Genomic DNA, 22,837 nt, shown 5'->3' on the forward strand with positions numbered 1-22,837 from the left:
CTTTTCTCTTTTTTTTTTTTAAGATTTTTTTTTAAATTATTATTATTGGGGAAGGGGAACAGGATTTTATTGGGGAACAGTGTATACTTCCAGGATTTTTTTCCAAGTCAAGTTGTTGTCCTTTCAATCTTAGTTGTGGAGGGTGCCATTCAGCTTCAAGTTGTTGTTCTTTCAGTCTTAGTTGTGGAGGGCGCGGCTCAGCTCCAGGTCCAGTTGCCTTTGCTAGTTGCAGGGGGCACAGCCCACCATCCCTTGCAGGAGTCAAACCAGCAACCTTGTGGTTGAGAGGACGCACTCCAACCAACTGAGCCATCCAGGAGCTCAGCGGCAGCTCAGCTCAAGGTGCCGTGTTCAATCTTAGTTGCAGGGGGCGCTGCCCACCATCCCTTGCGGGAGTCGAGGAATCGAACTGGCAACCTTGTGGTTGAGAGCCCGCTGGCCCATGTGGGAATCGAACAGGCAGCCTTCGGAGTTAGGAGCATGGAGCTCTAACCGGCCAGGCCCCATAACTATCTTTCCAATAGCAGTTTTCTCCTGATCTGCTGGTCACATTGTATCTGAATAATAATAATAAAGTAAAAACTTTCAAACATATCTTGATCCTGGTTCAAGGTTACTAGAAAGAGTGAAAATTGTGAATCCATCCAAATTATACCCACTGGCGGTATATCTTTTAAATGTGCTATTTTAAGACAAGGTCACCTAGTACAAGACGGTTTCCACACTGAAGTACCCCCGCTGTCAGAAAGAAAGCAGCTCTCAAGAGTTTTTGAAATCAGGAATGAAACAGAAACATTTCTTCATGACATTGATGATGTCATAAACGCCATTCCTAAGACTTCAAGTGTTTTTGCTCAACTCTGTATCTCTCAGCAACGTGTTTATTGTCTTTAGAGCCTGAGCCTATTGCCTCAGGGCTGAATGATCATGAATTTTAATATGAAGGATAAAATACCAGAATTTCTCCATGATGCAAATAGCTCAGTTGCAAAAACTTTGTCTTTTTTTCCAGCACTTGCAGATTTTCTTCTCAGGGAGAAAGAAATCAATGAAGTATTATTGGGCATATTTTAAAATTACCTTCAAGGGCTGCAGTGGAGCGTGAAAAGCTACTTTCGAAAGAGTAGATTAAGAATCCATTCAGCACCGATTCCCAAGCTGAGTCATCCCTCCAGCTTTGGAGTGTGATATACTCATTGACTTGCATCTGACGGAGAGCTGGAAGAAGTCTCCAGCGAGTTCTCTCTCCATGATTTCTGTGTCCCTGTTTAGCACTATGTGACAGAGCCAAACTCTTGCTGCCACACTCTATAACTTATCATTGAGATTTAGAATTTTATGATTAGGAGGAACGAGAGAAACCATTCGATGTGGACTCTGGTGACATGAACAGTGTCATTAGGTCAATGAGTGAAAGATTTCAAACTATCACCCCTTTCAATTGATCTGAAATAAACCGTATTGATTTTCAATGTTTTTATCATTAAAATTATGATGACTTTCTTAAGAATTGACCTAAAATTTGGCCCATTATGCGGTCTGTGGAGGACCAGAGTCAGAGAAATCCTCCTGGTTTAATGGAACAGTTCTTCTCAAAGAATTGCCCTTCCTTTCCTTACTGGGTCATTTATTTCTTCCTCTAAGAACATTTCTCTCCTAAGAGTGTTTGCATTAGTCGGGGTTCTCCAGAGAAACAGAACAAATAAAGGATACACACACACACACACACACACACACACACACACAAATATACATATATACACACACATATATAAAGAGGGGGCCACAAAAATGTATACACATTTTAAGAAAGGAAAAAAACTGTATTAAAATTATAATACTCAATATATACCAATAACAAAAGGTGAATACAAACCACATTTGCCTTATGCAATTACAAGAGGTGCTCAAAGTGGTTACCATCGGTGTCCAGACTCTTCTGATTACGGTGAACTACTGCTTGAGCAATATTGACCAAAGTGTCCACTTGTATACATTTTTTGGCCCCTGGATATACATACATATACATATATATATGCATATATATATATGTATATATATATATATATATATTAGTATTATATATATTATATTAGTATATATACATGTATATATTAGTATATATATAATATATATATTAGTATCCAGCCATAAAAAGGAAGTGCTGCCATTTGAGACAATCTTAGATAGACTGTGAGGGCATTATGCTAAGTAAAGTAAGTCAGACAGAGCAAGATAAATACTGTATGATCTCACTTGTATGTAGAATCTGAAAAATAAACAAAACAGAACTCATAGATGCAGAGAGCAGATCAGTGGTTGCCACAGTGGGGGTGAGGTGTACAAAGTTCTGGTTGTAAGATAAATAAGCCCTGGGAATGTAATGGTGACTGTCATTAGCAAAACTGTGTTGTATACTCGAAAGTTGCTAAGAAAGTAGACCTTAAAAGTTCTCATCAAAAGGAAAAAAATTGTAACTATGTGAGGTGATAGGTGTTAACTAAGTTTATCATGGTGATCATTTCACAATACATACATGTGTCAAATATCGCTTCTCGGCCTTTTGACTAAAATCAAGTGTGTCAAATAATTATGTTGCACACTTAAAATGAATACAATGTTATATATCAATTATAGCTCAATTAAAAAAAAGATTCTAAACTTAGATTCCTTTGTCACAGTCTGCATTCCATCCCGGGATTCCCTGACCTGGTTGATGTTTAAAAAATTTGTATCCATTAAAGTTCTCTTTTATAAAGTTCTGTGGGTTTCAACAAATGCAGAGTCGTGTATCCACCACCCTAGGGTCACCTAGAATAGTCCCATCACCCTAGAAATTCCTCTTTGTGTTTCTTTGTGATCAATCAACCACTTTCTCCTACCCCAACCTCTGGAAACTACTCTTCTGTTTTCATGTCTATAGTTTGGCCTTTTCCAAAATGTCATATGAATAAAATTATACAAGATATAGTCTTTTGGGTTTGGCTTCTTTCACTCAGCCAAATGCACTTAAGATTCATTTATGTTGTTATGTGACTCAACACTGTTCCTTTTTAATTGCTAAATATTATTCCATTGTATGGATATAGCACAGATTGTTTATCCATTCACTTGTTTGAAGGATACCTTGGTTGCTTCCCATTTTTTGAGGTTATAAATAAAGCTGCTATAAACCTCCCTGCATGGGTTTTTGTGTGCTCGTAAGTGTTCAAACCAGGTGGGTAAACACCTAGGAGTACAATTGCTGAATCGTGTGATAAGATTGTTTACTTTTGTAAGATACTGCCAAATTGTCTTCCAAGTCCGTGCCATTTTGCATTCCCACTAGTAATGAATGAGAGTTCCTGTTGTTCCACATCTTCTCCAGCATTTTGGGTTGTGAGTGTATCAGGTTTTAGTCATCCTAATGGGTGTGCAGTGGTATCTCATTGTTGTTTTAGTTTGCATTTCCCTGATAACATATGGTATGGAGTATATTTTCACATGCTTATTTGCATTTGCATATCTTCTTTCGTGAAGTGTCTGTAAGGTCTTCGGCTCATTTTTAAATTGGGTTGTGTGTTCTTATTGTTGAGTTGTAAGAGTTCATTGTATATTTTGGATACAAGTCCTTTATCAGGTATGTGTTTTGCAGATATATTCTCCCAGTCTATGGCTTGTCTTTTCATCCTCTTAACATTTTGCAGAGCAAAATTTTATATTTTGATAAAGTTCAGTCCATCTTTTCGTTTTTCATTTGTCATGTACTTGTTGTATCTAAAAACTCATTGCCAAATCCAAGGTCACATAGATATTTTTCCCCTATGTTTTCTTCTAGCAGTTTTATAGTTTTGTGTTTTATATTTAGATCTCTGATACGTTTTCAGTTTAGTGTAAAGAGTGAGGTATGTGTCCAATGAGCTATGTGGATATGTGACAAAAGAAGTTGGCATTTTCAAAGTAGGATGGATTAGATTGTTCTAACACTGCTGCTGAAAATAATAGAAAAGGTTGGACTAAATTTATAAACACCACCATAAAAGAATCAAAGTGCTGTTAAGGTTGTTAAAAATTTTCAAGCAAAAAGTTAGAGGACAGCAGAATTCCAGAAAAGTTAAGTGAAGAACAGAAGCTAGTGAAGGGATTTACTGATCAATCTGGACAAATTTGGGCTTTGACTTTGAAGGCTTTGCAGTGCTTGGGAAAAGTAAAATCTGAGGCTCCCCCAGTTGAGGAGTCTAAGAGGAGACCCTCCCCACATTAAAAGGCTATCCCGTCAGAATAAGGATGCAGCAGAAGTAAACCTGTCCGTTCTCTATCCAAAAAGGACTAGGTACTGAGCAGAGCAGAAGTGGGAAATAATTCCTGAGGAGGTATGATCTTAAAATGATTCTCATACAAATTTGTAGCCAAAATTTCTATAAGCAAAGTAAGTCCAAAAAACAAAAACAAAAAACCCAAAACCCCTTAAACCATGACTCTGAAGTAGTTCTGTATTAGTTGTGTCCCTAAGAATCTGGAAAAAGTAAATGCATATCTTTGGAGGAAGGTAACTTTATCCTCAAAGAATCCCCACAAATAAGTTGATTGGAACAAGGAGCAGTCTGCAGTTAAAAAAATATATGGAGGAAGAGCATTCCCCATATAACAATCAAGGACAGAGGTAGGACCGTGCCAGGGTTGATTTAACCACGTGTGGTCCATTCTTTTCATCTTTTTGTTCTGCCATCCTTGGCATCAGGTGTCTCTGTGTTGGGCTTCCCTTGGTCTCTCAGATGGCAGCAGTTGTTCTAGGCATCACATGCAGGCAACAATCTGCAGAGCAGAAAAGAGCCTCTTTATTTATGATATTTATGTATCAGGGTATATGCATCTCCTCATTTTTTTCAGCAAATATATATTGCGTGTCTACCACATGCCCAGTGCTTTCTCTCTCTCTCTCTCTCTCTCTCTCTCTCTCTCTCTCTCTCTCTCTCTCTCTCTCTCTCTCTGTGTAAACTTTCTACAAAAGTATAACATATGTACAGAGAAGTACACTGCATTAGTTTCCTATTGCTATAGTATCAAATTACCATACACTTAATGACTTAATCAACACCAACTTATATTTCTGGAGGTCAGAAAGCTGCAATGGGTTTTACAGGGCTAAAATCAAGGTGTTGGCAGGACTGGTACCTTCTAGGGACTCTAGGGGAGAATCTACTCCTTGCCTCTTTCAGCGTCTAGGGGTCTCCTGTGTTCTTTGGCTTATAGCTCCTTCCTTCATTGCTGAAGCTAGCAGTGTAGCATTTTCAAATGTCTTTACTCTGCTTCTATCATGACCTCTCCTTCTCTGACTCTGTCTCTCTTATACTGATCTGTGTGGTTATAGCAGACCCACTCAGATAATCAAGGAAAATCTGCCATCTCGAGGTCCTTAATTTAATCACATCTGCAAACTCTCTGTTCACGTAAGGTAATATATTCACAGGTTTCAGGGATTAGGATGGGGACATCTTTAGGCAAGAACAAGAAATAAAAATCATCGAAGTAGGAAGTAAAGAAGTAAAATTTTCTTCTTGTTATGTACTGAAGGGGGAATATGGCTTTGCGCTACAACTTTGGGGCTTCTGCCTGAAGTTCTCCTTGGGCTTGTGGTGGTCCCCACAGGGCGTCTCAGCTGGGCACAGGCACATGGAGCAGCGGCAGATGTGCTGGCTCATGAGGCCGGCCACGTGGCATTGCTGCTTCCAATGAAATGCAGGCAGCATTTCCTCTCAGCACTGGAGCTCTCATATTGAAGCAAATAGTGGGAGAAATTCAGGGCACCACCTCGTGTGAGTTAGCTTGCATGTAGATTTCAGCAAAGTCCTACAACACAGGGACGAACTTAGAGGAGAGAGAGAGAGAGAAGAAAACATGACCCTTTAAAGAGAGATATTTGCTTCCGGCAGTCTGCAATGTAAGTTAACTGAAATTTCTATACTCTGGAGCCTTGAGGGATTGGCAAAGCCAGCTTCCCTAGGCCAAGCTGAAGCTAATATTAGCATCAGCCTTACCAGTTAGTGGCAAGACTGAAAGTTACTTATCCCAAAATTTGTTTGTCCCTTCCTCTGTAGTAACATGTTGTAGAGCTTGTTGCCTTCTGGAATAAAGGACTACATTTCTCAGCCTCCTTTTGTGGGTATGGACTTAGGATTTAGGTTTTGTCATATGAGCTATGAGGATTTCTGGAAAGGCTATTTCAAGGGGGAGCTAATTCAGTTTTATAGGTTCCTTTTTGTTCTTTTTTCTTTCTTCCTCTTCTGTCTGTATTTAGATGTGATGGCTGGCACTCCAGTACCCATCTTGGATCATGAGGTGACCTTGGGTTAAAAGTTACGTGGGGTAGCACAGAACAGTAGGAGCTCAGATCCCCAACGAACACAATACAGCTACCATATCGGACCTCTGGACTTGTTTTATGTGGGGGAGATGTAAACTACTGTTTAAGCCATTGTTAATTCTTGGTTTTTAGTCGTTAGCAGCTGAGGCCATTTTCTTACTAATACAAGACCTCATATTCCAATAATCATTAGTCAGAGCCATGCTAGAGCGAGCATGCTTATCAAACTGCAGCATCACCTGGAGGGCTTGTTAAAATCCAAATTGCTGGACCCCCCGCACACAGTTTCAGGCTCAGCAGTCTGGGTGGGGTAGGGCCTGAGAATATGCATTTCTAACAGGTTCCCTGATGCTGCTGAGGACCAACATTGGGAACCCTGGGCCAGGGAAATGGGGAGAACATAGAAGGTGTTATGTAAAAGACATGACTTTTCAGGCTTAAGGATTCTGTTTAGACAAAATCTTTGATAGTGGTTACTTACATGTAGAATTGATCAGAAGCCTCCAAGTTTAAAAAAATGAATTTATTAAGAGATAATTCACAAACCACACAATTCACCCATTTACAGTGTACAAGTCAATGACTTTTAGTATGGCCTACCAATTTAAAAAAGTTTTTTATTGCAGTAAAATATACGTAAAATTGGCCATTTTAACCATTTTTAAACGTGCAGTTCCATGGTATTAAGAACATTCACATTGTTGTGTAACCATCACTGCCATTCACTTTCATCTTCTCCATCTGGAACTCTGCATCCAGTAAATAACAACTTTCCATTCCCCCTCCGCCCATTCCCTGGTGACCCCTGCTCTGCTTTCTATCTCCATGAATTTGACTCCTCCAGATACCTCATAGAAGTGGAATCCTACAGTATTTGGCCTTTCGTGGTGGCCTTATGTCACTTAACATAATGTCTTTAAGGTTCATCCATGTTGTCACATATGTCAGAATTTCCTTCCTGTTGAAGGTTGAATAATATCCTATTGTGTGTATATGCCACATTGTTTATATTCATTCATTTGGACATTTGGGTAATTTTTACCTTTTGGTAGTTGTGAATGATGCTGCTATAAACATTGGCCTACCAAGTTTTCAATTTAGAATTTTAAATAGCTAATACATTTATATGGCTCAAATACAAAAGAGTGGGTACTCAGAGAAAAGTCTTACTCCCATCCATGTTCCGAGCCACTCAGTTCCCTTCCCCACTGGCAACCTTTATTATCAGTTTCTTGTGTGCCCTGAAGATATGAGTTCCCTTTCTTTCTGACACAGATCTTCCTGTCTTCTACTCACTGTCTGCACCTATTTGTAAAATTCAACAATGTTTCTTGGAGACCTCAGTTGTTTTCTCATTCTTTTTTTATAGCAGTATAGGATGTCCTTGAACGGGTGTATCATACTGCATTTAATCATCCTTTATTAATTGTCATTTAGGTGGTTTCCAATTCTGTGCTTTAGAAACACAGCTGCAATGAATAGTCTTACAGAAATGCCATTTTATGTGTATGAATACATTTGTATGATAAATTCCTAGAAATGGAATTAGTCAGAAGATATTGCATGAGTCATGTATACGTATATAGTCAAATGTATATAGATAGATATCTATATATATCTCAAAATTACTCATATGTGTATATGAGTAATATATTTAGTCAAATGGCCCTCCATGGAAGTAGTCCTAATTTGTGCTCCTGTCAGCATATATATGAGAGAGTCTGCCTAGACAGCTTTGCCAACACAGTGCATTGTCAAAGTTTTTGATCTTTTCCAACTAGTTGGTGGAAGATAGTTTCTGACATCCACAGAAAGACTTGTACGGGAATGTACATAGTTATGTTACTCATAATATCATAGTAAAAATTTGTCTCAATAAAAAAGACTGTTGAAAGCCATGCGTTTCCCAGAAGGCCATCTTCCTCAGTGCCTTCCTCAGAGGGAGCCATGGGAGACAATGGGCAAGGAAGTTTCTCCCAGAGGCCAGTGAACAAAGAAGACCATTCCAAGAGCAGAAGCAGGGATTCTGGGTTATTTGACCAAGAAACGCACTCTTCTGCCAACTAGAGTATTTATTCATCCTTATAAACCAGTGACTGCCTTGTGTTTTCCATTCTTCTCTTTTCTGGAAAATGTTGATTCACTGATCTTTTTCCTTCCTTATCACTGTTTATTGGGAGAATTCAACTGGTTGAATTAAATAATGTGTTTTTTAGTTTATAGGTCACTGGACATTGAAAAGTCACAGTTGTGTGTAAGATCCTGAACTTTGAGCTGGATATGGTAACCGGATCAGATATTGGAATGTTGGCTGGTCATGGGTAGACTGTGGCGGATATTGTTGGATCCTTGACAAACTATTACCCCACTTTTCTTTGGTCTTTCCTTTGCTTAAAAAAAAAAATTAATTAAAAAAAATGAACTGTTCACCCATTTCTTCCATCACCACCACCTCTGGCAACAACTAATCTATTCTCTTGTAGCTATGACCTTAATTATATATATATATTTATTGTATATTTTTAGGTTCCATATATAAGAGAAATCATATAGTATTTCATGTACCTGTATGTCATCTTTATGTATTCTTTGGAAAAATGTCTGACCATTTTTAAATTGGATTGTTTGTTTGTTTGTTTATTTGCTATTGAGTTATATGAGTTCTTTATATATTTTTAATATTAGCCCCTTATTAGATTTATGATTTACAAATATTTTCTTCATTCAGTAGGTTGCCTTTTTATTTTGTTGATGGTTTCCTTCACTGTGCAGAAGGTTTTCCATTTGATGTAGTCCCACTTGTTTATTTTTGCTTTGGTTGCTTTTGGTTTTGGTGTCAGATTAAAAAAATCATTGCCAAGACCTATGTCAAGGAGCTTACCGCCTATGTTTTCTTCTAGGGGTTTTATGGTTTAATCAATTTTGAGTTAATTTTTGGGTATGGTGTAAGATAGTGGTCCAGTTTCATTCTTTTGCATGTGGCTCTCCAATATTCCCATCATTTATTGAAGAGACTGTCTTTTCCCCATTGTATATTCGTGGCCCTTTGTTGTAAATCTGACCATATATGCATGAGTTTATTTCTGGGCTCTCTAGTCTGTTCCTTTGATCTGTATGTCCATTTTTTATGCGAGTACGGTGCTGTTTTGGGAGATCCATGGATAATTGTTTCCCAGCATCAGTCTGCATTCTTAGTTACAGGTTGACTCTGGCTAGCTTAGGCAAAAGAATAAACTTGTTGAGATGGTATAAGATACAGCCACTTTAGAAGACTAGATATATGACAATATCTAGTAGGCTTGGAAATGCTAATATGGTAGACACAGCAATTCTACTTCTAGAAATATATCCTCCAGGCACCGTTGCACATGTGCACCAGGAGACATGTAGAAGAGGGTCTGTAGCAGTATTATTTATGTTAGCATAAAATTAGAATAACTTAAATGTCTGTCCACAGGGGAATGCATAAATTGTGGTACATTCATTCAATGGAATTCTATAGAATCGCAGCAGTAAAAATGAATTAATAGCCACATATTTCCTGGAAGAATTCCATAATCATAATGTTGAGTGAAAAAAACGCCGGTTGTAAAAGGATACATACAATATGACATCTTTTATATGAAGTTAAAGAATATACAAGATGGTTACCATCTAGTGCTATACATATGTATTAAAGCATTAATGAGGCATGAGAATGATAATACCCATTTAGAGCAGTGTGGTTGACTCACTAGAGAGAGGCAAGTGGAATGTAGTTGATTTGTCAAAGTTTTACTTTATGGTTTATTATCTTTATGCACTTTATGTCTTCCACTTTGCTCACTAAATCAAAAATTTATAAGAAATGATATTGGCTAGCCCACTGGAGTGGTAGAGGCATAGAGAGGCTGGCTCAGAGGCTGCTGGGCCAGGATCAAGGGGAAAAAAATCCTAGTACATCCCAATATGGAGCTGGCCTGGGGAGGACACCATGGCTGTCCTGCTGAGCACTGGGCCTTCTCTTGCAGGAGCAGGACTACAGACTCTGGACGCAGGATCCTGCCACTAGCACTGCACCAGCTTTACTCTAGAACCTCAGCCTTATTTAACTTCCAGCCAGGATCATCTGTGGTCCTTCTTTGCCTCATTTGATCCTTTCAGTGTCTAGGGAGAGTGTGTCTGATTGGCAGAGCTTGGGCCGTGTGGCCATGTTCTGCAAGGGAGGCTGGGAAGGTGACCAGTCAGCGTTGTCAGCCTCTGTAATGGGAGCTGTGCTCTGCCTCTCACTAAAGTTCATAAGGTTGGGAACATCCCAAATGTTAGACAGAGGTTAGGATTCTGGGTGATCCAAAAGTGAAAATGTCCGTGACAAACCTTTAATACACATGGTGATGTAGAGTCAGTAAAGAAAGCATCTTAAGTAGAGAAAATAGAAGTAATGGAAACATGGAAGTGATGTTTTTCTAGAATATAGAAAAAAACAGCAGGAAACAAAATTTAATGGGCTAAACTTTACCTGTTTATAAGGAGTACTAAAATCTCAATCATTCTGTATTTATTTTCTAATTAGTCATTTTATTTTTTATTAAACCAAACAATCTTCCTTATTAGACCATAAGCTCCTCAAATTAAAGACTAGTCCTTACCTTGGAGAGACGCCATGTTGTTTTAGAAAGTCCACGGACATTTAGGTCAGATGAAACTGAGTTTGACTCCTGGGTCTATTACTGATAAGGTAAATGATAATGGTTATGTAAAGCAGCTTCTCTGAGACTTGGTATCTTTATGAATAAAATGGAGATTGCACCTACTTTTCTGTGTGGTAAATATTAAACCCAACATAAATAAGACTACAGGGTAGACATTCAGTAAATATTTCCTTCCTTCCCTGATCATTTATTTAGCCCTTGCTGTTCCTCCTCTGGTCCTGCTCTGGGCTTAGAAAGCACTTGGCCAGTGTTTGCTGACTGAATGAACTCGGCTTCGTCACATCTGGAGATGTGCTTCTGTCCCTTCCTGTGTGTAGGTGCCATATTTCAGCTTACTCTGTAGAAAATTTGGTAGCTTGATATAATTCTTTTTTTTTTTTTTTTTTCATGGACAGCCTCTAGGAGGCTTTTACCTGCCAAGGTAAAAGTGTTGCTACTTTTCATTCACTAAACAGTTCATTTGATAACTGGAACACTAGATTTGTGCCAGGCTCCAAGGACGAATTACATGAATCTCACCATTATGGAATCTGCAGCTGCAATAGAAGAGGTGAGCTTGTAAATAACTATCATATAATGGTGAGTGCTACAGTAGGGTAAGCACAGATAATGAGCAGCAATCATGACCATCTATCCCAGGAGTTCAACACATGCCATTTTATTCCATTGTTATGCCATATAATTTCTAGGGTTTTTCCCAAAAGATGAGTATTCACATAATAATTATTTAGCTTAATTCTTTTATAGAATATTTTTAGAAAATGGCATCCCTACACGTGCTTCCCCCAGCATGCCCAAACCACAAGTTTTACTTTACTTTTATTAACTTAACCTAAGTAGCCTTGTTGAGTAGGAATTAGATCCCATTTCGAATTTCCTGTTTCACATAGTTTCGAAAAGCGCTGTTCCCAGAATTTTATCTCAACTTCTTCCTACTGAGAAGAATCATGATTATAACAGTTTCCACTGAGAACTAATTATGAAGATGGCAGTGAAATTACTGTATCAACAGTCTCATTAATCCAATCACTCAGGATAAACCCCTGTGGAAATTAGTAAAGGCTGTAAACGTAGCAGGAGATTGGCCCACCGGAAGCACAGGAGGGACGGCTGAGCCCATCTGGCTCCAAATTCTGACACTCCATCCTGAGGAGGAAGGGTGGAAAGAAGGGAAACATTGGACTGTTAGTGAGTCTTGTGGCTGTTGAAAGGAGATGAGGCCATGGGATACTAATAACAGTTTAAATGAATCAATTAGAGTTAATATATGAGCAAAGCTTGAAACCATTGTGAAAAGAAGCAAGTTGTGGAATAATATAAAAGATTTTGACATCTGCAAAACAATGATTTATGATATTTATGCGTATAGACCCAAGTAATAAAACTATCAAATATACAATGACAATGACAAATTCTTATTTCAGGAGAATAGTTAACTCTAGGGAGGGAAGAAGGATAATGGGGTTTAGGTGGGGACTCAAGAATTATAAAGCTTTAAAAACAACAAAGGTCTGAAGGGAAAATGAGGACAGAAGTTCTGCCATTCCATGGGTATAGCCCAGGTCATACAGTGGGAAGTGAATGGAACTGGAAGAGGATAATAAATCTGTCTTGTTTCTGCCGGGGTTGGGTTGGGAGACCTTGGATGAGTTTCTTCAATGAGTTTCTTTTGGACTTCCTTTTGGAGAATGGAGAAAATCATTTTTGTCTCACTGTCCTTAAAGTGTTTCTGTGAAAATCCTTCACTCAATGTTTATAAATAGAGTGCAAAGACTATTAACTCTTCTACCAGTGAGGGATCATTAGCAGCCAGTTAGAGCTTTAGATGTACAGTCGTCCCCCCTTATCTGTGGAGGATGTGCTCCAAGACCCTTAGTGCATACACTGAACCCTCTTTATACTATGTTTTTTCCTATACGTACATACCTATGATAAAGTTCAATTTATAGATTAGGCACAGTAAGAGGTTGACAACAATAACTAACAATAGAATAACAACAATATACTATAATAAAACTTATGTGAAGGTGGCCTCTCACCCTCTCTTTTTGATAACTGATCTGATAACCACAATGGCTACCAAATGACGAATGGGCAAGAACTATATATAGTGTGGAGATGCTGGATAAAGGGATGATTCATGTTTTGAGCAGGATGAAGCAGGACAGCATTAGATTTCATTATGCTACTCAGAATCGTGCACAATTTAAAACTTATGGATTGTTTACCTCTGGAATTTTCCACTTAATATTTTTGGACCATGGTTGGCTGGGTAACTGAGACCATGGAAAGTGAAACCACAGATGAGGGAGGGGGACTACTGTATGTATGATTAAGCCAGGAAAAGATTGAGGATTGAGCAACCAACTCTATGCAAGTTACGTCTATATTTATCAGCAATACAGAGCTTAGATATAGAACATAAAATGTTTTAAAAAATATGGGGAAATACCTGACATACATTGAGGAAAATGTCCCTAAAGCTTTGCCCATGTTCCACATTTCTACCACATGCCCCCTTTAGGGTTGTCACATTTCCATCCCTGGTAGTTAGTGCCCATTGGAACCTTCCAGAGGGTGCTGTACACAGGCTCACTGGATATGAAGGGAAGAAGATGGGGGGAAAAGAGCATCTGATGTCACCTTGAAATGATGTTCCCCGGGCCGGCCCGGTGGCTCAGGCGGTTAGAGCTCCATGCTCCTAACTCCAAAGGTTGCCGGTTCGATTCCCACATGGGCCAGTGGGCTCTCAAACACAAGGTTGCCGGTTTAACTACTCGACTCCCACAAGGGATGGTGGGCTCTGCCCCCTGCAACTAAGATTGAACATGGCATCTTGAACTGAGCTGCCACTGAGCTCACGGATGGCTCAGTTGGTTGGAGCCTGTCCTCTCAACCACAAGGTTGCCGGTTCGACTGCCGCAAGGGATGGTGGGCTGTGCCCCCTGCAACTAGAAAATGGCAACTGGACCTGGAGCTGAGCTGCGCCCTCCACAACTAAGACTGAAAAGACAACAACTTGAAGCTGAACAGCACACTCCACAACTAAGATTGAAAGGACAACAACTTGACTTGGAAAAAAAAAAAAAAGGCCTGGAAGTACACACTGTTCCCCAATAAAGTCCTGTTCCCCTTCCCCAATAAAATCTTAAAAAAAAAAAAAAAAAAGAAAGAAATGATGTTCCCTGTAGCTAATCACCTGCTCTTCCTTGAGGGCATAAATATTTGTGCAAGATTCACTTGGAAGCATGAGCCCAAGCATTCTGTAGCCAGGTTTTTCCACTGGGGGGTAACTTACTGGGGACACAGGGTGGATGAAATTATACCTTGGGGACTCTCACCTTCAGTCTTCTCTTAAAGGATGGTCCCTTCAATGACATACTTGTCACCAAGTGTTTTGACTAATAGGTTTGGGTTATTTTAAGACAAAGACAAAGGACTTCTGTGAGTGGTTGCTTTGTCCGTGGGTTTTTGTGTGTTTTTTTGCGTGTCCCTGCATGTCTGTGTCTAGTTCCTATCTCTGGCTAATTCTTACCTTGTCTGTTTATTTTTCTCCAAGACTTATCTGTCATTTATTCTCTCCTTATTTCTCCTTCCAGCCTTTTGCTGCTGCCGTCCACACAATCTCTTACTTTCTTTGATGTCTTCTCTCTTTTTCTCTTTTTCTTGCATTTGTGGCTCTTTCTCCCTTTCTCTATTTTATATTTCCCTAATGCTATCTGATGCCTCTTTGTTGGGAACCCCAACCCACTGTGTAAATTCAATAGCCTGGAAATCTCTCTCTGTTGGGATGGTTATTCATACTCAAACTAATGTATACCTCTTCCCTATTGTTCTGCATGAACAAATGTTGTCTTGAGTAGAGAGTGCCAGGAGAAAGCCAACATAAGTCACCATTCCTTTTCTTCTGCATGCAGCATGGTTCTTCTAACTTCTACAAGACACCTAGAGTGAGAGAAGGCTGTTGCTTTGCTGATTATCCTTGCCCTGAGATTATGCTGGGCCCTGGTTGAGAGTTACTTTCAGAGAAGCAGCTCCCAAGAAAGAGTTGCTGTCCATATATGATTATCTTTTGGGAATTCAGAGAGCAGTTCAGTAGAGAGGAGAATCCTCATATCAGGCAGTCATAACTCTCCACTGTAGCATATCCCTGCAGATGGTATCAGAAAGAAAAAGAAGCAGCAGGAAGCGGTGGTTTAATATTTTCTAAGGTCTGTGTGGTCACTTGTTCAGCCCATGCTCACCACCTTGAGATCATGACACGAGGATTGAATTTACTTGGGCTTGTGGAACCAATCAGCTCCCCCAACATGACAAAGGTATGGGCTAAGGCACTGGAGAATGAAATAGAGGTGTCTCAAGGTAGCTTTCAGCGAGCAGAGTGTGGAATTCAAGGGAGCAGGGAAGAGCTCCTGCCTCCATCTGGGTTTCAAATTCTTTTTCTCAGTGATGACAAAGACTGTTGGCTCAAGGCTCAGAGGCTTCAGCTGCCGATTCACAACTAGATGTTTCTCTAGTTAGGTTTTAACATTAGAGTAGTGTCTAAGGCAGCTCTAACCTTTATTCTGATCAGATTGTGCAATAATTCACACACACACACACACACACACACACACACACACACACACCCCATATGCATTATGTAGACATAAGCATAGACGCTGTCCAGAGTGTAGACAGGGTTCCCTTCCCTCTTAAATGGTCTTGCCCTCATGCCGCATCCTACAGGCTTTGATGTGATGCTTGATGCTTCTTGCCAACAAGCCTAGTGCTGCCAAGTGTCCAGGTCACACCTCTTCCTGCCATTCTGCAGAGGTGTGGTAGAGTCTTGATGTGCCACATGCTAGCCTTGGGCTAATGTGTGGGCTGTACCTTACTTGTTCTGTCCATCAGTGTATGAAGGGGGACCACGTGGCATGGGGTCAGAGCACTGAGCCCAGACCTCAAGTGTCGAATGTTGGCTCTGAATTTTCTGGCTGTACATCCTTGGACAAAACACATAACCTCTCTGTGTCTGTCATTCCTTCCAAAGGGATAATAGGACCTACCTAGTAGGTAGGGATTACCTTGTAGTGAGGATTAAATGTAAGCACTTAGAATAGGACCTGGAAATTCAAAGAATTATAATTGTCAGAGGACCAGGTTAGTTCAATTCTACTTTGTTCTTCCTTCATTGATCGTCTCTTGTTTGGCCTCAGGACTCTGACAGAAGCAGACCTGGAGCTTCAGTAGGGGTAGAAAGCTGAACCAAGGTAAGAGAGGTTTCGGGAGTTTCTCAGCTCTCTAGGCAGAAGGCTCCAGGGGTCTGCCTGCGTCTCCTCGTCCTGCATATCTCGTTCTGAGCCCCTTGGTCCTCAAGTACCCTCTCCACGCTAGCATAGGGATCTACAGTGACATGTCAAGTTTCATTTTAGATCAGAATGAAACCTCTAAAGAAGTTCATCATTCATTTAATGGCCCCAGGAAGTAGAATCTGAAGATAGGGTGCCAGATTTCACCATATCAAAAGGAAAAATTTCCAGCAGAGCTATCCAAAGGTAGGGTGGCTACACTGGGAGAGGCTGATGACCTCAATGGCTGAAAGTTTATTGGGGACTCTGTTGGAAGGACTCTGGCATTAGGTAAACAATAGAACAAGGTATCTGCAAGATTACATTCTATTCTAAGGCTCCATAATTCTGCGAAGTCATATGGCCCACTGGGCCATCATTTTTCGTTTGTTGGTTAGTTTGTTTTACACTTTTAAATACATTGCAATTCTCTTTTCTTATCTTAGAGCATGTTTGAGTTCCATGGCAGCAAAGCCAAGGGAGGACACTGATTCTTGATCCCTCCCTCCTGCTTAAGCCTCACCTCCTTCCTCACTGCCTTAGCTTTTCCTCTGAATGGCCCATCATTCATTCAGCAAATTCTAATTGTCCTCTGTGAGCTAGGGCAGGGCTCAACTTGGAGAAGAAAATAATCTGGATGAGGTATGATCCCTGTCTTCAAGAAAGTTTCATTCTGGGGTAGGCAGACAGACATATAAGTTTCATTAAAAGTACATAATAGAAGTCACCTGATCCATCCACTCTGAGATAACGACCTTTATGCATCAGTTATATATAATATGAAAAGTTTGTATATTACAAATGTAAAAAGATGAAATGACGTTATAGATACCAAAAGCAGATAATTCTATTGACCATGGTAAGTGTAACGATACATGAATGTACAGGGTATTATGGGAGCCCAGAATTGGGTTGTGGGTGGGATCAAGAAAGGCTTTCTTGGAAGAGGTTCTGAAAAGATTCAGATTCTTTTAGTGTCCCTCTTCCCTGCAGCCCTAGTTCTGTGGCTTCCAGCCTAAATCCCTTGGTTCCCTCACTGCTATTTCTTATTGTCCCCACTTAGAAAAATGAACTTGTCTCTTCTCGCTTAAATCAAAGAGCAACTTTATTATTTTAAATGTAGATATATGAATAGAGAATAATATAATGAAAACCCACATACCCGTTATTCGGCTTCACCAAATCTTAATATTAAGCCATACTTGCTGGAGAATTCTTTAACAGAAATTACACATTAACATATAATGGAAGCCTCCTGTGTACCCTTCTCAGATCTTTTCCTCCCCCTCCTTCTCTCTATCTCCAGAGGGGATCATACTCATGAATTTAGCCTTTATCATTTCCATCCACATTTTTATATTTTTGCCACATATGCTATGTATCCATAAAATATTATAAAGCATTGTTTTGCCTTCAAAAAGTTTATGTAAATGTTATCTTATTGTAAATATTCTGCTGCATCTTGGTTCATTTCTGGGATATATTCAAAGTTGATCGATGTAGCTCTAGTGCTTTCATTTTTAAATGCCATATGGTGTTGCAATATCTGAATATAACACAATGTACTTATCCATTCTCCTGTGGATGAACATTAGGTTATTTCCATTTTTGGGACTTGTTTTATTTCTATTCTATACAATCAACATTCTTGCACATGTCCTATTGTGCACATATGTAAGAGTTTCTTTAGGGCATTTATAGATTTAAAACTTGCAGATCAAAGAGTATGCACATTTTCAGCTGTGCTGGATGTGGCTGAATAGCTCTGCAAAGGCATAAGAATTTATACTCCTCTGTGTAGTATACGAAGTTTCCTGTCTCTCCTTATTGTTGCCAACATTTCTGTCATCAGATTTTACATGTTTTCCTGACATGATGACTGTGAGTGCATCTCACTGTGATTTTACTTTGTCTTCTCATTGCGGCAGACGTTGTGCACCTTTTCATGTATCTATTGGCGACTGTTGGGTTTTCTCTACTAGAAACTGCCCTTCCGCTCTCTGGCCATATTTCCTACTGGCTGTCATTATCATCTTCCCTGTTAGAAAGAGAAAAGCAGTCCCTGACATCCAGCAGGTGGCCTGGTAGTAGCAGCGAGGCCTGGGTGTTGAACCTACAAATTTCATACAATATCAACTTCAGACAAGGCCACTCTGAGACCATGATGATCAAGACAAAAAGAAGAACTCTCCGTCATCACGTCTGAGCACAGGCAATACCTGGACATTGTCCCCCCACCCGCCCCACGATAGGCAGAACTCTAGGCTGCCCCACCCTGCAATTTTCCTGAACCCTAGCACGCGCGCACCTTCCAGCAGTTATTTAACTGCTGTGAAGGGATTTTACAAATGTGATTAAAGTCACAAATCAGTTGACATTAAGATAGAGAAATTATCCAGTCATCCTGACCTAACCATTGAGACTTAAATGTACACACTGTTCTCTGGCTGATTGTGTTAGGTTGATGCAAAAGTCATTACAGTTTAAAAGACTAAAAATAATTGCAAAAACCGCAATGACTTTTGCACCAGCTATGAGAAGAGGAAGCCAAAAGGGCGTACGCGCTGGCTGGCCGGGAAGAAAGCAAACATCCAGGGAACTGCCTATGAAAACTGCAGGGAAACAGCTAGAAGGAAAATGGGGACCTCAGGGCCTTTAGCTGCAGGGAATGAATTCTGCCAACATCCAGGGATCTTAACGGAGGACCCCAAGCTCTAGGAGAGAACTGCCCCTCACCCAGGGAGACCCTGAGCTGTGTCACACCCAGATTCTGACCTACAGATACTGCGAGATCATAAACTCGTGTTGTTTTACACACTAAGGTTGTGGTAATTTGTTACAAAGCAATAGAAGACCAACACCCTCATCTTCCAGCTGACAATGAGTGTCTGCCGCTTTCTTACCCAGTCATTGGATCACCCCTGCTTCCTAAAGCGTTCAGTCCAGAGCAAGCCTTGCTTGCTTATACCTTCCCCCAAATCACCCAGCACAAATTCTCTCTCTTAGCCCTTCTTATACCTTGTTAATGGGATGCCCCCCAGTTCCCCATGGTGTGTATTCTCCCATGAACCCGTCCAAATCGAAGGCCCACCTCCAAACACTACCACACTGGAGACTAGGGCTTCAACCTGTGAATTTTGGGAGGACACAAACATTGAGCCCATAGCAGCAGGTGAGACCTTCCTGGGGAGGAGTCCGAAAGGAAGCGTATAAAGAACAAGCAGGGGCATCGTCTTTGCAGAGCTGAGAAGGAGCTGAATCCTGCAAGGTCCTGGAGGTCAAGGTGCTTGGATTTCATTCCAGTTATTGATCTGAGGCAATGTAAGTACGTGGACTGATTTTGTCACAGTTAGAGAAAAGGCTGGGCTGGTGTAACAAAGCAGCCCAAGAATATTGAGTGGCTTTAAGAACATAGGAGTTTATTCTTCTTTCACTTTTTTTGTCCAAGGCAGGTAGGTGGCCTCTTGCACTATGGCCTCATTCAGGAGCCCAGACCAGGAGGTGCCATTCTCCCCAAGTGACATGAAAGTTGAGCACGTCACTTTCAACGACAACTCTTGGGCTAGAACACGGGAAGCTGGGAGATCTTGTTTCTAATTATTCAACCCGGTGTGCAGGAAATGGGAGAGTAAAAATCAGAGGCACAACTGGTCTGGTCTGGTGGAGTCTACCACATCTATTCTTTAGTGATGCTAGAGAAAAGTGCACCTCTGTTAAGTTTTATGTGATTTCTCTGTTAAGTTATTAAATTCTGTGTTTGCTCCAGGAGTCATCTGTGAAAGCAAGATGTGTTCCATTCTTTGAGTGAAGCCTTGGGTTGAGATTGGGGCTATGGAGGGGGCTTGTGAGAAGACTAGAGATCAGAACTCTGGCTCCTACCCAGGGCTGTAAGTTAATTGAGTGAAAACAATGACTTAGTCACTTGTCATTCGAATCAGACCACATGTCTGACACACTGTATCATCAAAGCCAAGGCATTCTGGGCGAGGATGATTATCCCCATTCATTATGCACAGAGACTTTAGACACTTCGAAACTGCTAGATTACAAAGTTGCTCGGGCAGAACCTGCAAAAGATAAAGTTATAATTGAAAGCTACTTACGTGATATATTTTAAATGAGTTTAACTTTCTTCTTCTAGGCATTTTAAGAAATCTCAAATAATTATTTTTGGCCAGAGCTAAATTTAGGACCCCTAAGATGGATGATTCTGTCATGCTCTTGCTCAAGTGATGTTAATGGTTTCCTGTTGTTTAATACGCGCTACCACTGAGTGCCTGCTGTATACATGCCACTGACAGGCCCTTGTTATCATTTTGTTTAATCCTCACCCTGGATGGGTTCCCGGATTAAGCAAGTAAGATACAGGATGCCCAGTTAAATTTGAATTATGGCTAAATAATAAATAATTTTTATAGTAAAAGTCTGTCCTTTTACTATAAAATGTTGCCTAGAACATACTTATACTAAATATGCTTAATGTTAATATTTATTAATACTTATACTTAATATTAATAAATTAATATATTGCACAGGACGTAATTACACTGAAAAAATTTGTTATTTACCTGGAATTCAAATTTCACTGGGTATCCTGCATGTTATCCGGCAACCCTACCTAGGAAGTAGGTGGTACCTACATTGTTCAGAGGAGGAAATGGAGATTCAGGGAGGCTTAAGTGACTTTTGGGGGGTTCATATAGCCAGTAAAGACTAGTGCAGGATTTAAGCAATAGTCTTTTGGGTTTGACACTTCATAGTCTTGCCGGTGCATTGTGTTTATTCCATGCTATACTGTCTTGAACTGGCCTTAACTTACCTTTCCTCTACTGCACTCAGCTCCAATGGGACCCTGTGCTGGGGGCTGGGAGGCATCCTTCCATCTTGATCTCTTTCTTTAAGAGAGTCTAAAGTTGTCCTAAATTAAAATAACATCTTAACTCCTCAATCTAGCATAAAAATCCTTCCTCAACACCTGGTCCAGTGTGCGCTTCAAGAAGCTTCCATCCAGCAGAAGCCAGATAAGAATCCAGCTAATTATAGTACAGTGATAAGTGTGGGGGACCAGTTGAGGAAATAATTTATTCTGTCTGATAATATACCATAGACTAGGTGGCTTAAACAACAGAAATTTTTGTTTGTTTGTTTTGTTTTCAATTCTGGAGGCTGGGAAGTTCAAGATCAAGGTGCCAGCAAGGTGGATTTCATTCTGAGGCATCTTCTCTTAGCTTGCAGGCAGCCACCATCTCATTATGACCAATTCTTTGTGCACATGTGGAGACAGAAAGAGAGCGCGCTCTCTGGGACCTCTTCCTATAAGGACACCAATCCTATCCGGTCAGGGTCTCACCCTTGTGATGTCGTCTAACCTTAATTACTTCCTTAGAGGTCCCATCTTTAAATACAGACATGCTGGGGGTTAGGGCTTCAATGTATGAATTTGGGGGTGGGGGGAACACAGACATTCAGTCCATAGCAGAAGGCTAGTGAAGGCTTCATGGGGCAGGGGACATTTGAGCCAGTTCTAGAAAAAATCAACTAGCATCAACAAAGGAGAAGAGAGAGTGATTCAGGCAGAGTGTACAAAACCTGCATGCTATGTTGGAGGAATCATTAGCAGTCTGGTGGCTCTGGAGCAGTGGGCCAGAATGTTCTGTGGACCAGAATACCACCTAGGAGCTTGTTTTCAATTCTGTATCAGCAGGTGGGCTCAGGAGTCTGCATTTTAACCAGCACGTAGGTGACTGATGCAGCTGCCCTGCCAGCCATATGACTACCTGGTTCCAGCAATTACTTACAGATGAAGCCCAAAGGGCACAGGACCAGGTGTTGGGGAAGGATTTTTATGCTACATTGAGGAGTTAAGATGTTATTTTAATTTAAGACAACTTTAGACTCTTTTAAGGAAAGCGATCAAGATGAAGTCTCCCAAAATAAGAACAGAGGTGTTTCTTGAAGTTTAATTTGGAAAATATTTCAAATAATGAAATTAGAGCCATTTGATAATTCATCTGGATGGCATGTGTTGGGAGAACTTCCCCCATAAATCTGGGGCTGAGATGAAATCCCAGGGGTCAGCTGGAGACAGGGAAGCTGGCCAGCGAGGCAGGAGGGTTGACGAGATTTTAGATGCTTGGTTTCTGTCTGTCAGTGAGCGGGACCAAATATAACCTTTCTTTCTTTGAGGGAATATTCAGCTGATAAAGTCAGAGAACTGGAGAACGATTTTTTTTAGGCTGAAGAAACAAGTATATCTGCCTTAATATCATTTTGAAAAATAGCATCCAGGGAACTAGACATAAATAATAATATGATTTGTGTTTTCTGATTTACTCATTTAAAAGTTAATTTTTATAATAAATATGAAAACACTGAAAAGTAGAAGAAAAGATTACTCCTATTCTTACTTCCCAGACAAAATCCAGGACTCTTTTCGTTTAAAAATATAAAATAATTTTTATATTTTAAATAAT

Source organism: Rhinolophus sinicus, linkage group LG07 (assembly GCF_036562045.2).
Source record: "Rhinolophus sinicus isolate RSC01 linkage group LG07, ASM3656204v1, whole genome shotgun sequence".
In the NCBI taxonomy this organism is placed as follows: Eukaryota; Metazoa; Chordata; class Mammalia; order Chiroptera; family Rhinolophidae; genus Rhinolophus; species Rhinolophus sinicus.